The following is a 19,536-nucleotide window of genomic DNA, read 5'->3' on the forward strand; positions in this document are numbered from 1 at the left end:
TTGATTCACAAATGGATTCTCTCATCTCATACACAGCTGCCCTGAGTGCCTCCTTTATCTCCACTATCTGATGTAACAACCCTGGTACACATTCCATGTAAAAATATATAAATACCATGGATGATGGGACACATATTCCAAGCTGAATGTTTGGCAAGAAATCCTGGTGTGGGTGTTCATTTGGTTGTTTATGGCTAAGGAAATTAGCAAAGGCAATGACTAAGAATTTGGAAATGAAAAATGGCATTTTTGGCACAATTATTTATGAAAATAAATGAAATTAGGAGAAAGGGAAGGTGAAAGGTCACAGGTTGCATTTGAGGAGGAAATTGAAGGAAAATAATGGAAAATGAAGAAAATAGAGGCCTCATTGATAAAAAGGTTTTTGAGGATTAGTTGGTAAGCTTTTGTTAGATTAACCTTTTGCCAGTTTAGCTTTGGAGTTCTTTCATTACTTTCTCTTTCTCTCCCTAACACTCTTGGACGCTTAGAGTTTTCTTGGAGCAATTTGGCATTGGATCAAGAAAGGTAAAGAAGGAAAGAGGAAGCAAAGATCAAGTAGGGAAAGGCAGGATCAAGAAGCTACAACAAGCTTCATTGTAGGTATCAACTTGCATGTGTATTTACCTTGCTATATTTGTCATGCATGGGATTGCATGTTTTTCTTTTCTACCATGGAAAGGGTTTTCTAGGTGTGACAGTATTTTCAGCCTAGCCTTGCCATTTCCTAATAGCTTTGATGAGATGGGTTTATGTGGGATGGTCGGATTGGATTCGAAGTTGAGTGGGGTGGATCTACGAATTGACAAATACATGGTGTAGTGGTCCCTAAACCAGAATGAGGATGCATGAAGCCACTGTCCTAGTAACCCCTGAATTGGACTGTGGGTTGCGGTAGAGCCAGATTGTGTGCCTCGGTGGGCCTAAGAATCCTTTTTGGTGAATGGCGAGATATACAATAAAGCCGAGAGGTGTATTTTCTCTATGTTGGGCCTAGTCATTTTGGGATGGAATGTATGGTAAAGACTGGAGAGTATGCCTTGATGTAGGGCCTAGTGATCACTAGATCAAACTATGGATGAACAGTAAAGCCTAAGAGACTAGGAGGCACTCAAATTCCTCATGGTGTAGGCGGAGAACTCCAGTGGCATCCACATTGATTGGTGATTTTGATGTGCTCTATGAGTCCCACATTCATGCTTGGAATATGGAACGAGGGTGATTGGCTAAAGAGAGACTTGACTCAGCCAATCTATGGTCAGGTGGAACATGGTAGTCCCATCACGGCTGGTTCATTGCATTGATTAATGAGAAATTCATTCCATTGATTTTCATGTGTAAATTTACTAGTGTATATATGGATTTTGATGGCTCATATGTTTATTATATTTTTGTCCCTATTATGTTGGTTACATGTACATTTTATGGCAACAGCTATGTTTGGCTCTCAGCATGTATTTACTTGTATATGAATGGATAATGTGTCTATGGCCTAATATATGAATATGAAACAAATGACATGAGGAAACAATGGTTATAGCGATTCTCATATAAGTATGGGATCCCTACACTTAATTATTTTCTTTACACCCGTAGGTTAAATGTTGACAATATGGTTGATGAAATGCCTCTCATGGCTAGTAGGGGTCCGGTTAAGGTCTTGTTGAGCTTATTTCTTTTGTTGCATTATTTCCATGTCCTTTTCTTGATTTCAAGCTATCATTCCATTTTGGGTAGTGGCTTAGGCTCTGGGCCTGAAAAACTGGCTTAAATCCTGGGGTCATTGGCACAGAACTCGCAAGTTTGGTCCATATCCATTGGAATGTAGGCCTATGAGAGCGAATTTCGATCTCTGGTCGCTGCCTTTCCCATAGCATGAGAATGACTATGGCCTCAGAGGTCCAAAACAACAGTGGGACCCAAGGACAGGATGTCTGAGTGGCTGACTTGTCTCCTGAGGGTTTTGTTGATGATGTTGGATGACTCTGTGTGATGTTTCACTGATTCCACTTCCTTAAGGTCACATAGGAGGTCGAATCTGATCATAGTAGCCTCTCATCTCATGTTTACCCTGGTTGGAATGGTTACCTAGGTCAATGTGGGAGGAGGGTGTTACATCTGCATTAGCTTCTCAACAAATAACTCCTTGATAAGTCACTTGACCGTTTTCCATACATTCAATCCTTTTCTCAATTCTTCTTTGATTCTCTTCCATAGCAGATTCTTCAGGTTACTAAGTTTTTCCTTTATCTCAACCACCTCTTTGTGAAATTATTCATCACCCATTATGTTATGAAACCAGCTCACAAAAATATAGAAAAGAGAGATCAACGCCTTAGAATTCAGCCTCTTCGAGGGGGCAACCTCCTTTACATTACACAAATGAACAATTCTTGGATGATTCAAATGACAAAACCTCCTTTCTATATATAGGAGTCTAAGGAGTCACAATATAACCCAGTCGACCTAACAATAATAATATAAAGCAAAAAAATAACAATATAGGGATTCCATGGGGCACAATAATAATGATAAGGGGACAATAGGGGCACAACAATATTAATAAGGGATACAACTACAATAGTAATGGGGTAATCACTAGTATTATAGGGACCCAACATGCCCCTCTCCTTCAAAAAAGTGTTGTCCTCAACGCTTGAGTAGTTCTGGATGCTTCTGTATAGAATTCTCATCCTCCCATGTGGAATCTTCAGTGGATAAGTTCTTCCACTTGATAAGATACTCCAAAATTGATCGATTTCATAACTGTTGAGTTCTTGTTTCTATGGCTGCTTCTGGTTCCAATATAATTTTTCCTTCCTCGTCAAGTTCTGGAAATATTGTTTGAACTGGGAGCTTGTTGCCTATAACCATATTTAAACATGAAACATGGAAAACTGGGTGCAATCAAGAAGCTGCAAGAAGCTCCAATTTGTATGCCATAGTACCAATCTTTTGCAGCACCTTGTACGGACCATAATACTTTGGTGATAATTTATCATCCTTCTTAGCTTGCTTAAGGGACATTTGCTTATATGGTTGTAGCCGTAGGAATACCCAATCACCTACATCAAAACTTCTTTCGCTGCAATGTTGATCCGCCTGTTGTTTCATTCTATTCTGTGCCAACACGAGGTTATCCTTTAAGAGTTGGAGGACTTGTAGTTGATGTTCAATGTGATGTTCCACTGCTTGAACCTTAGAATTTTCTCTTAAATATGATGTGATGGATGGTGGTTGATATCCATAAAGTGCCATAAATGGAGTCATTTTGTTGTCGTATGGAAGGAAGTGTTATACCACCATTCAGCCAGAGGCAACCATTTGACCCATTGTGTCTGTTTATCAGATACAAAGCAACGAAGATATCCTTCCAAACATTTGTTTACTATCTCAGTTTGCCCATCAGATTAAGGATGATAAGATGAGTTATGAGCTAACTGAGTACCAAGACAAGAAAATAATTCTGTCCAAAAATTTCCAGTGAAAATGGGATCTCTATCACTTACAATAATCTTTGGGTTTCCATGTAGCTTTTGAATTGTTTCCATAAATGCAGTAGAAACTATATTGGCTTTAAATGGATGTGATAACGCACAAAAGTGTGCATACTTGGTAAGTTTGTCAACTACCACCATGATGACACTCTTTCCCTTGGACTTGGGTAAACCTGTGATAAAATCCATTGAAACCTCCTCCCAACGTTCGCTTGGAATGGATAAAGGTTGTAATAGACCCGATGTCTTAATTGTTTCAACTTTATTTTATTGGCAAACCAAACATTCTGCCACAAACATTTGAATATCTGATTTAAGGCCCTCCCAAAAAAATTCCTTCTTAACCCTGTGGTAAGTTTTTAAAAATCCTGAGTGCCCTCCTAAGGGAGAAGTGTGCAATTCCATAAGAATATTTTGTTTTAGCTAGGAATTCTTACAGAGGTATAAGCGATATTTGTACCATAACGAATCATTTTGCCAGCGAAATGTATCAGACGTACTGGAGTCTTGTTGTAACTTTCGAATAAGTGCCCACACTTCTTCGTCGTTCTTCCATTCCTCCCTTGCTTCGTTTATCCAATCTGGTTGGATAATAGAAATGGCGCACAACAATGCTTCCACATCCTCATCCTTTCTTGAGACTGCATCTACCACCACATTTTGCTTCCCTTTTTTGTAGATGATTTCAAAGTCATAACCCAACATCTTTGTGACCCACTTTTGTTGCTCTTCAGAGGATAATCTTTGTACTAAAAAGTATTTAAGGCTATCACGATCCGTTTTTACCTTGAAGTTTCTTCCCATTAGGTAGGGTTGCAATTTCTTAAGTGCATGGAGTATTGCCAACATTTCCTTCTCATAAATAGCTGTGTAAAAACTTTCCCTTGATTGGAAGAATTTCAAAAGCAATGGGTCTTTCATCTTGCATTAAAACAGCACCATTCCATTTCTTGAAGCATCACATTCCACAACAAAGGTTTTTGTGAAGTCTGGTGTAGCTAAGACCGGTGCTTGACACATTGCCTATTTAAGATGCTCGAAGGCATTTGTTGCTTCTGGAGTCCATGAAAATGCATCTTTCTTCAATAATGTTGTTAGAGGTGCTGCTATTCTCCCATAATTCTTAACAAACTTGCGATAATACCCTGTCAACCCGAGAAATCCTCGCAGATGCTTTATGGATGTGGGGATTTTCCATTCCTTAATGGCTTTAATTTTTCTAGGGTCTACCTTAACTCCTTCATGAGATACAATATGACCCAAATATTCCACCTCCTGTACTCCAAAGAAACATTTGGATCTTTTTGCATATAATTGTTTCTCCTCCAATAGTTGTAGCACCCTGTCAACATGTTCAACATGATCCTTCCAAGACTTGCTGTAGATTAGTATATCATCAAAAAATACTAACACAAATTTTCTAAGGAATGGTTTCAAAATGGAATTCATCAAATCTTGAAATGTTGAAGGTGCATTGGTAAGGCCAAAAGGCATGAACAAAAATTCATAATGACCCTCATGAGTTCTAAATGTTGTTTTCGGAATGTCTTCGGTCTTCATTCTGATTTGATGATATCCTGAACGAAGATCCAACTTGGTAAAGTAAATTGATCCGTGCAATTCATCCAGTAATTCATCAATGACAAGAATGGGAAACTTATCTTTAATAGTGAGCTTGTTGAGCTCCCTATCATTTGGACACATGCACCATGATCCATCCTTCTTGTGAACCAATACTACTGGAGTAGAGAAAGAACTTTGACTTGGTTGAATTATACCAGCCTCTAGCATTTTTGAAACCATACATTCAATTTCACTCTTTTGGGCATAGGGATATCTGTATGGCCTGATGTTTGCAGGAACACTTCCTGGAATCAAATGAATAACATGATCATGATCATGAATAGGTGGGAGACCTTTAGGAGTCTCAAATACCTTCGAATGATTATCCAAGACTTTTTGGAGATTTTTAGAAATAGATGATTCCAACGTGGAAAAATCTGGCGAACATAATTGTGCAATTACACCTTTGTTCCTTTTTTAGAATCTTTGTCATACCATTAGAGCTGATTATCTTTCCCAGTTTCCCTGCAATACCCCTTAATTCAACTTCCTTTCCTTCCATAGAAAATTTCATGAAAATTTCTTTAAAATTAAAGCTATTGTACCCAAGGATTGTAGCCATTGGACTCCTAGTACAACATCAACACCTCCCAATGGAATGGAAAGCATTGGACTAGTCAATACATATTCTCCCATGGATAGCTTGATATTATGGCACTTTCCAGAGCAATTTATTGTTCCTCCATTCGCAACCATCACTTGACACTCTGGTGTTGGATATAAGAAGCAATTCAATTCTTTTGCTACCTTACAATGAATAAAATTGTGGGTACTTCCTGAATCAATCAACACTATTACCTTTTTCTTCTTGATTTGTCCTTTTATCTTGATGGTTTGAGGAGTGGTAATTCCTGCGAATTCATTACAATATATGGTTGGGTACATTTCTTCTTTATCTAGGCTTTGTTCTTGGACTATATACTCTTCTTTTGACCTTTCTTACTCCTTTTCTTCTTCCCCTTCATAATCTATGTAGAATAATTTCTTCTCAGCACACTTATGACCTTTAGTGTATTTTCTATCACAATTGCAACAAAGCCCTTTTGCTCTTTTTTCTTCCAATTGTTGTGGTGTCAACCTTATAGGTTGTGGAAGACTAGGAGCAACAACACTTCCATCTTTATAGTTGTGAGTGGTATTCTTCCTCGTTGCCATAATTTTGCTTTCCATTTTTCTTGCTAACCTGAATGTCTTCCCTAATGAATTAGGTTCCGAAAGGCGAACATCATGTTGGATATTATCCTTTAAAGTACCTATGAAAACATCAATCCTATGCTCCTCTGGAATATTTTTTACCCTTATGTTCAATTTTTGGAACTCCTCAATTTGCTGCATTATTGAACGCTTTTGTTTGAGACTTATCAATTGGCTAAAAAAAGTGTTGCTTTTTGTATCCTCATAATATGCTGTCAATTCTTCCGTAAAAATTGCCCAATTGATAATTTGTTTGCGAAAGCAAAGCCATTGATACCATACAAACTGATTTGGTTCCAAATATAACGTTGCAATACGTACCTTTTGTGTGTTTTGCACATTATTGAGATTGAAAAATTTCTCCATTTGTAATATCCATGTTGCGGGATCCTTGCCATCAAACTTCCTCATATCAATTTTTTGAATATGGTGGGTCTTCGATCCAACATTAGAGTCTATGGAATCATGATTAACATTTCTTTTGTTCTCATCATGAGTTTCCTTTACTACCCTTTCACCATTAGTGACCATTTCTTGTAGCAACTTATTCATATTTATCTTTAATTCTTCCATCTTATCATCCATGCCATCAATTTTAGCGTCCATGCCATTCATCTTAGCTTCCATGCCATCCATCTTAGCTTCTACGCCTTTCTTCAAACAATCCATCTTAGCTTCTACACCTTTCTTTAAACCATCCATCTTAGCTTCTACATCTTTCCTTAAACCATCCATCTTAGATTCTGTTGCTTTTTGTGCAAGTGACACTTGTTGCACTTGGTTTCGTAATTTTGATATATCATGTTGCATTTCTTCCTCTTCCTCATGAGTCATGCAAGAGCTTTCAGGTTGCTTACTAGGTGTTTTCATTTTCTTTCCTTGAGGCATCAATTACCAATTCAAACTAATTTTTCAAACCAAGCTTATGCAAAAAAATTTAAAAAACTACACACCTTTTTTCACTTTGTAGAAGCTTGATATTGAATCTGATTTATCTCTGTAATTTCGGATCATCTAGTTCTAAAATTGTGACCTGTAGTAGCCCTATGTGTCCTCTTTCCAATTCCACCAGTTTGATCCAAATTGGATTCTCCAAGGAAGAGTTATGCACAATCTCCCAAGATGACCTGATTATAGACTAGTTCAGTAGAGCGAACTTGTACGACGTGAAACGAGTCACTGTTTCGACCTTTGGCTCTGAAAAATATATACAAGAAACTACAGTCCGTCCTCTTTCTGTACCTTCTGACGAAATTTCAATCCGATGCTCAGAGAGAAAGTTATGACGATTTTCCCTAGGTCACCTATTTGGAATGTAATTCAGGAGTCTGCAAAAAGACCAACTTCCTCAGATCATATCTCCGCAAATATAGTGTGAAAAGCTCTGAAATTCAGACCCGAGATTCAACGCGATTTCTTCTCAAATTGGTTTTTTTTAGCTTTTGAAACGTCGTAGAAAAAATTTATAGCGAAAATGCCACGATGACCTTTTTGGAGCAGCGAAACCCTAGAATCCAAAGCTCTGATACCAAATGTTACGAACTAGCTCACAAAAAGATAGAAAAGAGAGATCAACACCTTAGAATTCATCCTCTTCGAGGGGGCAACTTCCTTTACATTACATAAATGAAAAATTCTTGGATGATTCAAATGACAAAACCTCCTTTCTACATATAGGAGTCTAAGGAGTCACAATATAACCCGTCCGACCTATCAATAATAATATAAAGCCACAAAAATAACAATATAGGGATTCTATGGGGCATAATAATAACAATATGGGGACAATAGGGGCACAACAATATTAATAAGGGAAACAACTACAATAGTAATGGGGTAATCACTAGTATTATAGGGACCCAACACATTATGTTCTCTTTCTTCTTGTTATGGCTTCCTCCTGAACTTTTCCTTTGATTGTCTATAGTCATCTTCATCTTCTCTTACATGAGCTTCTTCGTGCCCACTATGAGCATCAACCAAGATCTCTATCCCTATAGAAAGACTATGTTCCTGCTATACCTCACTAAGCTTCCCCCCTGATATTATACTTTGGTACTACTATTTCTTCCTTATAGAAACTCTGAGAACTCATTTTCTCTCCCCTAGCTTCTACACTCTTCTCACAATCTTCCTCTCCTAAGGACTTTCTCTATTCCCTTACTTCCAATCTCCAACTGAAATCTGCTTATAACATTCCTTGCTGCAACTTTTTTGCCACAAACTTTACTTTAAGATATTTACTTGCTCTCTATCACAACTTCCTACTTGTAACTACTACCACTATATCCTTTATTTCTATTACTACTTGCTTCAAAACTTTTAATTTAGTTGAAAACATACTCAGTACCTACCATCCAATTCCCTGGATCCTGCTACAATCTCTCAGTCCTCTTTGCTAACTAAAAATATATCTCGATGAGTTTTCCTACTTCTCAACCATCATCATGTACTTCACTTTACTTGTTTCAATTTGATTCAAAACTTATGATTGGATATTCCTCCACACTCTACAACTCAAATTCGTATCCTCTAACCTTAGGATCATTATAAAAGATTTACATACATTGGCTCAAAATGAAACTCAAATCAGAGGATCACTGCTATAAAAAATTTCTTTAATTCCAAAAATTCAATTGAGCAAGTTATCATGCTCTGATGCCATTAATTATGTGGGCCTGAAACTTAATCCATTCTCGGTCCAATTTAAACTTAGACCCTCAAGTCTATTACAAAACCAACATGGCCAAAACTTGGCACCAAGACCTGAATGGACGGATTCTTTTATAAACCCACCAGATTTAAGTTATGTTAAATTTGTAGTCAAAACTCCCAAAAGAGCCACCACAACCAAAATCCTCAATATTTCTAGTCCCCAAATCCAGCACATATATATATATATATATATATATATATATATATATATATATATATATATATATATATATATATATATATATATATATATATATATATATATATATATATATATATATATATATATATATATATATATATATATATATATATATATATATATATATATATATATATATCTAAAAGATGAAGGGCTTACCTTTCACCAAAACCACTGACTTGAGTCTTTTATTTAATGGTTTCCGAGACCAGGCACACATATGTTTTATATATTAGGTGAAAAAAATTATTATCTCTTGATGCTATCAACTTTCCTCCTACTTCTCACAACACGAACAACCCTCATGAGCACAGTGATTAATCCTAGGAAAAAAATGTGTCCACGCTTAAAACATCATTTGTGTACACGTCACCTCGATGCTTTTCTCATTGGTTGGATTCCATGTCTACCCATTTATTTTCATCCCACTCTTTTAAACAATGCATAAGGGAAATCCTTTCGGGGGACAGACTCTGAGAAATGAGGATTTCGTCATTAACTACTACTCCTATTAGTTGTCATCCCCAACCCTTTTTATAATGTGCAAGCCTTTAATCTCCTAGGTAAGTCAACAAATTTCTATGGATCGCCTGTTAGTCATTGCACCATGAAGGAATTCCATATCTCCCCTTTCTTTCATATGTTGTTGTCCTTACATGCCATCCTGACTTTGAGTCAGCTCGACTCTTCCAAATGGTGTGCAAGGATCATTCCTCTGGGGGACAGAACCTCGGTAACAGAAATATTTTCGTTAATCGTTGCTCTCAATTTATGTCTAAAGTGGTTCTAGATTCAATCCTTTCAATGGAGCACATTCCTTTGCCCATTACATTAAGTCCACTTCATCTCGATGTTATCCAAGTCACTGGATCCTCCACATCATGTTGGCATTTTCTTCATTTACAAATTGTTTAAACTTTTGGGAAGAGATTTTCAGGACACATCAGCCCGACCTACGTTATGTGATAGATATTTGTTGACGGGACATTGGTTCCATCTCCCAGCTCCTATTAGATGATGAACTTCCATCGAAAGGATTAATTGATTAAGTATTTAACTCCTTTGCATGTTTATGCAGACTTTGGTTGCTTAGTGCTTACAGACCTCCGCATGTCCTCCATTGCATACTCAAAGATTGCTCCTCAAGGGTTTCAATGCTAGATTATAAAAATTTTATTATATGGCATGAATGCCTCAATCTTGGTTACAGGAATTAAACAAAATCAGCTACAACCCAGAATCCTACAATATTGATAATATACAAACGTGTATTCAACCAATTATATATGAGATTGTAAAAGCATTGGTTTGAGGCATAAGTTAATTCAATTCAAGACACACTCACTCTCCACTTTGATTGTTTTATTAAAATCAAAGCATAAATATATACATGAGTGGGCATCCTTCTAGATCCATGAATAGTGGATCGGATAGCCCAATTTTGGATTCAATATACAACCTATAGAACTTCTCAAACAACTTAACAAAATTCTAAATTTACTTGAATATATTGCAAATAAAGGATTATCCTAATCTAACCAAATCCACACTTTGAGGAACCAACTCCTCTAGTAAAACGGATTTACCTTCTCGTGCAATTGGGTTTTATGATAACGAAGGAAGGAAATACACATCTCCATTTTTACCAACCTATTAATAAATTGATTTATGTATATACGTTAAAACAAACAAAAAAACATTAATTACTTTATGTATACATATCATATACAAAGTTACATTAAAATAATTTATTTAGCATGAATATTGAGTCTCTCTCTCTTATTTGAAAAAATTTTAAATAGTAAAGGAATAGCACATCTTTCTCATACTAAAGAATAAAAATTTAAAATTTTTATAAAATTATGTTAATATACAAATTGAGATACTTTATTTGTCAATAACACAAATAAAATATGTTTTTGTTAAAATATATTTCTTTTTTAAGAAATCAATATCAATATTATTTTAAATGTCATGTATCACTTTGATATTTTTTGTCTCTAGAGTTTATGTTATTATAGATATGAAAGCTCGGGTATAATATAATGTAAATGATGAATATGGTATAGAGTCAATTTCAGATTTTGTGGTATATTTCTCTGATGCAGTACGATTCTCCTTTGGGCAAGTACCTTTGCATTTGACCTACATAAACAACTCTATTCAAAAAATGTAATGATCTAGCAAATCCTTTAACATGTTAACCAAATAGCCCAATTACAAATGTCAATGGTTGACTCAATATTTATCTCATTATTCAATTAAATCTACACATAATCTATTGAATTATGTTAACCATAATCATTCTAGGTAATTTCAGTGGTTTAGTAACGTTAGCAAGTCACTATTGACAGTGTCAGTATCATCGTATGTATCTTCTCTAGATGAGTGGTACCAATTACCGATTTTAAATCAAATCGACACACCCGAAAATAACAATCTTCTTTCCAAAAATATAATCCAACCCTCTAACCTTTACAATGTTACAGAGTTATATGAATATATCATTATTCAATTTTAGATAACACAAAGCTAACCATTATCAAATCTGTAATGAAAACTAAAGTGTAATGGATTAGGTGGGCATTAGTGAATGTAGAATCTCCTGGTGAATCAGAGTGGTAATAAATTTCAGTCGCAATTATTGGTTTGCATGTCATAATTATTGGATTTATCAACCTACAATAGCATATATTTTCCAGTTTGGAAATGCACATCACTTCGAGCCAAACAATTGCAAAGTGCTTCCATTGAGAGAAAATACAGACCGTTTCTAGCCAAACAATCATAGACTGCTTCCACTAAGAGAAATGCAAATCGCCTCCAACCAAACAATTGCAGACTGGTTCCACTAAAGTAAATGCAAACTACTTCCAAGCCATTATACCCAATGTAACAATTCATGCGAGCCACAACATAATATGGCATTTCACATTCATTTCCTCTACCATATTTTCATCGTTGGGAAATGTCGTTTCAAACCTTACAGATGATAGAAAGATCGTGGAATTCAAACCATACAATGGGTACAAACATGGTGCAATTAAAAACATACAACCCTCTTCGAACTAAAATGCAGAGGTGATAGCGAACATAACCGATTTGCCTCACCACCCAACATGTCAGAAAAGTTTTATTTAACTAAAACCATACATGCCGAGTCTTCATATTGAAACGCACAGGTGTGCACTAACACAACCAATTTGCCTCACCACCCAACACCTCAACAAATTTTTATTTAAAATAACCTACAAAATCAAAAGGGTATTTGAAATCACAACCCTCCAAAGATCTGTACTATCATAAATATTTAAGTGAGATGAAATCTGAGCCATCCAATTTAAATAAAATTAAAATTCAAAAAAGCTCACATCCATAGATTGAATTAGGTATATCTATAAGTGTAATTAATTTTCAAAAAAATCAATATGCTAACTTGGACTAAGCCAATACACTAGAATCGAAAAGTTATTTTATGATTAAAAACTTTAATACATATTATATGATACATATAATTTTGATTATTATGAGTATTTAAAAAATTAATTATGAAAATAACCCAATATAGTTATGAGATCGAGGAATTGTATACTAAACCATTTAACAGTTATATGATTTTTTATTTACATTGTTCATATTTGATGGAGATCATAATGAAAATGTTAATGTTAGTAAATATAAATGCATTTTATTAATATTAATTGAATATTTTTTTGGACTAGCACTTTATTTATTATATTGGATCAAAAGAATATTTTAATATTTCTTGCACTAACATGCAAGGGGGATTTGATGATTGGAAGAGGGATTTGATGATGGTCAATCTATCAAGGAGCATTTTGTGATATCAAAAGTACCAACCAGAGATTTCAAAAGTACTAACAAGAGTACATATTAACTAGAACACACATTAAAGGAATATTCCGTTTATCACAATTTCATTGTTTTCCTTAAAGTATTCAATTATATATATGGTTTAATAACTATTAATGACTTATACGAAACATATTCTATTATGTATGTTTGTGGGATGTGTTTTAGGTTTTTTAGCGAAGCACCTATAATACATTGTAATAATCTAGTTACGAGTTATTTAAAGGTTATTGGAAAATATTTTGAAACAAATAATTAAAATATAAAAACAAAGTAAATTATCAATTTTTGAGTAATAAAAGACATGTATATCAAACCAAGGAAATATGTTTATGAGAAAATAAATATGATTTATAATTTTGTTTACTTTTGAAGTTAGATAAAATTTATTTCGGTTCGTTTTTTAAGAATTCAAAAAGATTTTAAGTTGTGATTTGGTGCATAATTTTTTTTTAATTGGATGGCTTTAAATTTTAAAAGACATGTTTTTATGAGGTCAAATATGAAAAAAGACAATATTCCTTATATAACAAGTTATATCACTAAAACTTTTATGAGAGGATTTTCTATTTCAAGTAGACTAAAAAATGAATCCGTCATTGTGAAGAATTCTAGGTTCATCATGTTCCCAAGTTTCAACTAAGTAAATAAGATCAATATCACTCGAGATCCAACTTAACATAAGACCTCTACATCATGGAAAACCACAACAATTCCAAAAGAGGATTTGTAGTGATCCTAATCCCTATTTATTGCTCTTATTTTGGACTCTATCTCTAATAACAACTTTCATATTCCTAATGTTTGTCCATTTCCCTTCCTTTCTTGCCTTGTTTACCATTTGGACTTATTTCCTGAGTTCAGGTTGTAACTGGAATATTTATGGCATTTATGAAATAATTCTATCGAGTGCGATAGTAAGTTAGTTGGTTGGAATAAAACTTGGGTTTGTTGGGTTGTTCATGTTGAATTTAAACATACCCCCAAAAATGCATATGGAATCTTTTGTGCCACCGGGTCTTTTTATGATTAAAAATCATCAGCAACATTTTAACAAATAATCTAAATTACTAAACATACCTCCAAAAATGAATTCTCTAGTACCACTAAGTTCTCTTGTGAACAAAAATAGTGAACAACATTTTAGTACATCTAATTAATTATTTATTTTCCAAAACCATTAAATAATATCAAGTGCCACTTAAAACCTAAATAATATTTGAGATAACGAATAACACATTCGAAACGATCAAAATGAAATCAGTAATGAAATCCTCTTATGTTCGAGAGATAATATGTTTTTATTTCCCATAACCATATCTTATAAATAAGCTATTGAATTGGATTAACAAAATGTTATACATTTTTGCTTTATAATTTTAAACATTATTATAATGTACCTCAAAATCACACACTATATATATTAAATTACACTCTCACAGGAATCCCCACTATTGTTGACACATAACTTCATAGTGCTATATTGGTTGCTTTAGATAGATTTATGTTTCATGTTCATTCACTAGTCGATTGTAACCATGCCTTTCCTTGGCCAATCACTTTAAGGTCTAAGAGTATCAATTCTCCACCCTTTAACTTCTCTAAGATAACTACTTATGAATGTTATATGTCCACCTTCTCTTAACTCTATTCATAAGTTGGTTACAATGAGAATGGATCCTCCTCTTGTATTTTGTTTTGGTGCCTTATCCATAATAGTTACCTTTTTCATGACTAGTTAATATACTTAATGTTTCTTTGCCTCGGTATTAATAACAAGTATCTACATATATTATATAACATGGTACTAAGGTTCTGAACTGCCCATTAGCTTAGTTTTAAACATTATGCCTAGTAAATATGATGCTCCACTCTTCACATTTACCTTAACCCTTCCAAAATATTATACTTAATAAATATGAGATTCACGTTTACACTTGCCCTTTTATATAGAAGTTGTCTAACAGGCAGAGGAATTGTCTGGACGACTAAAAATGGTCAGAATGTGGGTAAAAAAATTTCGAAAAATCTTGTAAAGGCAGTGTTTGAATCATGTTTTTGATAGTGGAAATAAATTCAGCACCATCAAAAACGTCAAGGACACCTTAAATTTTGAAATTTAATAACCATAACTTAGATTTACAAAAATCCTTGTTGCATTTTCTCTAAATATAACTAGAATTTCCCTAACTTTCCAACAATTCCTCCCACTCGTTAAATTAATGCTTTTATATTCTGCACTAGGTTTAATACTTTAGTTTGGCATATAGTATTAACATGGGTCTTCCGCATAATGGAATTATGTGTTAAATCAATACATGACTGAATTAACTAAATTAAGAGATAATGGGAATGCCCTTTACATGTGATGGCCACGTGACCGTGCCACATAGGTCATGAATAGTTGGTCCACAATGAGGCAGCACGTGGTTATCACGTGGTGAATGGTTTGGACAACATAGATCACGTTGGGTGATCTAATGACTATAGTGGACTAGGGTTAATTTTGGATAGATAGTCTATCCTTGGTTCGTTTTGGTTTACTTCATTTGCTTCCAGGCTGCTGGCACTCTACTTCTGTGACTAGTTTTGGCCTGCGACCATGACTTTGCCTATTCATTTCACTGTACGTTCCTTCAGGACATTAGCACCAGTTATTGAATTTGAAGAAAAAGACTCGAACGCGGGTCCCGAGTTTTTTTAATAGGCAAAATGAAACATTGGTTATTTGTTTTTACTAGCTTTCACTAACTTTATTTTCCATATGCGATGGTTCCTTGAGCTAATTTGGCCTTTAGTGTTTTTTCCTTATCATGTTGGAGTTCTCGAGCTAGATTACCAGAGCTTGCAATAGTTCCAAGGTTCTTATCTTCAGATCTAGATAATCTCGGCTGGCTGATCCCATCGAGTTTTGGCCTGATAGTCTACTTGGCACCGTTGTCCAGTTGGTTATTTTGTACTTTATTTATTTTACTAGAAGTTATTGTGCAATTTTGTTTCTTCCTACAACCAAATCTTTATTCTCTGCTACAGGTTGGTCGCATTGTGGTGGAACTGACAAGATATTGATGACGGTTTTATGACGCTTTACAGGTACTTGGTGTTTCTACCTCCTCGTGCATTTTGACACAGTTATTATTACCTCACAGTTGTTACTCATGTTTTTGTTCTGCTTTAAGCAAGAAATTCTCCAGGGTTTTTGTTCTGGAATGGTTGATGGTTTTCAATCTTGATCCTCTTGTTTTATGTCTCACTATTTTCCTTCCAAGGGAGAAGGAAACGAGTTCCTCTCAGCCCTGAAGGCATCCAGGGACCCTTTGATTCAAAAATCAAGCAGTTTTCTTTAATATAACAGAGGGGTTTTTGTCTGGTTACTTTGTTCAGATTATTTGAGTTTGTTTAGTTCACAGAGACCCATTATGATCACAGCCTTATTTGATTTCCTGCCTTTGTTCTATGCAGGGAATTGCTGCAGCGTACACATTCATGTTTTCATCCAACATTTCGTCTGTGCTATGCCGTAAGGAATGTTGGAAAAATTAATCTGAATCACCGCCCAAGTTATTAAATTGACAGCAGCCATACTTATTGTAACTTATTGTACAATAGTAAACTAAACAGCCTATGTTTAGAGAAAATTCAGCGAGGATTTTTTCTAGATCCAAGTTATAGTTGTTAAACTTCAAAATTTTAAGTGTTCTAGATGTGTTTGCTGGAGCTGAATTTATTTCCACCATCAAAAACACGATTCAAACACGGTCTCTACAAGATTTTTTGAAACTTTTTTGCATAGATTCCGGCCACTTTTGACCTGCCCACAATTCCTTCGCCTCATTAAACGACTCCCTAATTAATCTCAATCACCGTAGTTATTAAATTGACAGCAGCCATATTTATGGTACACAATCAAACCAAACAACCTTATGGTACACGATCAGACTAAACAAGTGGATTTTTATTGTACATCGCTGATTTTGTTTGCAGGCGGAAGGACATGAATTAAATGGAATTCTGATCAGGAGTACAAACTTCTCATTAGTCATTTCCCAACACATCAAAGAATTAAAATCAAATGAACATTTAATACAGGATTGGTCAAATGTAAGTTCCATTCTTTTAAAAGGAGTTGTCTACTTAGGCGGAGGAATTCCCTGGATGGCGAAAAGTGGCTGAAATTTGGTTAAAAGAATTTCAAAAAATCTTGTAGAGCCAGTGTTTGAATCGTGTTTTTGATAGTGGAAATGGATTCAGCACCATCAAAAACGTCTAGCACACCTAAAATTTTGAAATTTAACAACTATAACTTGGATTTACAAAAATCCTTTGCGAGATTTTTTCTAAATATGACCGGTATTTCCATCACTTTACAATTCCTCCAGCTAGTTAGACTATGGCCTTCTAAAACTTCACAAAAATATTATGTTTTATACAATGGTCCATCTTGTGTCTTAATACTTTGACTTTGTCATGGACTAATGTATTGAAATGTAGGTTTGAATATACAAGTAAGTTTCACAAAAATATTATTTTTCATACAATGGTCCATCTTGTGTCTTAATACTTTGACTCTGTCATGGATTAATGTGTTGAAATGTATGTTTGAATATACAAGTAGAAAGCCTTTAGTTTAGTAGGAGAGGTAACTAAGTTTTAGAGAGAAAATCTTGGAGCAATTTGTGTGGGCGTGCATAAAACAATTTAGTTACGGGCTTTTATAGTGACGCAACTCTTGGTGAAGAGTAAATTTTCTTGAGTTTTTGTTTTGTCTCTTGGTGAAGTGTAAAACTAAACTTTCATGTGGTACCAGAGATTGTGTAAAATTTTATTAGTGTAAGTGCAAGTGTTTTCACTGAGCTAATGTTCTGAATATTTACCACCAGGGAGAAAGTTTTTTTTTTACATTTAAAATGGCAGCGTTAAACACTAATCCTCAAAGTTTATGACTATTGGGCTATAACCATGAAGGAGATTTGGTGGAGAATGGGTTCCAAGAACAAGTTGATGCAACAACATATAATGTTTTGACAGAAGCAAAAAAGGATTTGTTGAGAGACAACACGGAGGACTCAAAATCTCTATTTTACATTTTTCAAGTTGTTCATGAAAGTATTTTCCCAAGGATTGCAGGAACAACAAAATCCAAACAAGCATGGTATACCCTCCAAAGACCCTACCAAGGCCTTGGCAAAAGTAAAGACGGCAAAACTACAAATGATGAGAGTTTTTGAGACAATTTCTATGAAAGAGTGTGAAAATGCAGATTCATTTTTTACACAAGTAATTGGAGTGGTTACTCAAATCAGGTCTCATGGTTAGACACTTGAGGGAAGGAGAGTTATTGAGAAAATTTTGAGAAGTTTGCCAACAAGATTTGATGTCATTGTTTTTGCCATAGAAGAAACGAAAGATCTTTCACAATTTTCAATGGATGAGCTTCATGCATCACTCATTTCTCATGAACATTGACTAAATAGAACAACAAACTCCTCTTTGGAGCATGCCTTCAAGACACAAGTTTCATTTGGTCAAGGTAGAGGTAGAGGAAGATCAAATGCTATAGGAAGGGGAAGAAGCCCACATAGAGGTGGAATACGAAGTCCTTAAAGCTCAAATGGAAGGGGCAACGATCAAAATCCAAGTCAAGGTCCAAGCCAAAATCAAGCACAAGGTCAGAGGTATGATAAATCTCAAGTTCAATGTCATTATTGTAAGAAGTATGGTCATTATGAAAATGAATGTAGAAAGAAGTAACATGATATAAGTAACAAACTAGGGACAACAAGCAAGCAAGATGCAGCTAACACATAGGTCAGTATGGCAACATGGTGCAACAATGGCACATAATGCAGTACAGTGATGGGTACAGTCATGAATAATGAAGGATGATGAGATGCAACATAGTGATGATGAGTGCAGCATGGTGCAGCACGGTGAGGTGCAGCATGATGACGAAATGCATCACAACGATAGGTGAAGGAATCACCTTGGAGAATCAGTTGAAAAAGCAGGTCTTCAACTGATCTCATGTATCATCTTCTTAGAGATGATCTATGCTCTTATCTAGATAAGTCAAAGTGTTGACTTCTGTTGTAAATGTACCATCTCTCTCTCTCTGCTGAACTATTGAACACCATATAAGAAGAATTGATCAAAGGTTTCCCCCCATTGAGGTTTGTCCCTGGCTAGTGCCACATCTTGTGTCCTCTTGTCTTGGCTTGTCTTCTGCAATTTATTTTTATGTTCTATCTGCAGTTTACTTTAATGCTGATGTGATTGCTAATCTGGAAAAGGTATTGAGCTAACTGTGAAAATTGAAATAAATTGCTCTAAGCATAGAAAATACCTAAAATTAACATGGTATTATCACTGAGGTGAAGACAATGCCAAAGCAAGAGTGAAAGAGAAATCACTGAAGACAGTTGGGAAAGGACA

This window comes from Pinus tabuliformis, chromosome 7 (genome assembly GCF_031772625.1).
Source record: "Pinus tabuliformis cultivar Carrire ecotype Pingquan chromosome 7, CPIR1, whole genome shotgun sequence".
NCBI classification, from domain to species: Eukaryota; Viridiplantae; Streptophyta; class Pinopsida; order Pinales; family Pinaceae; genus Pinus; species Pinus tabuliformis.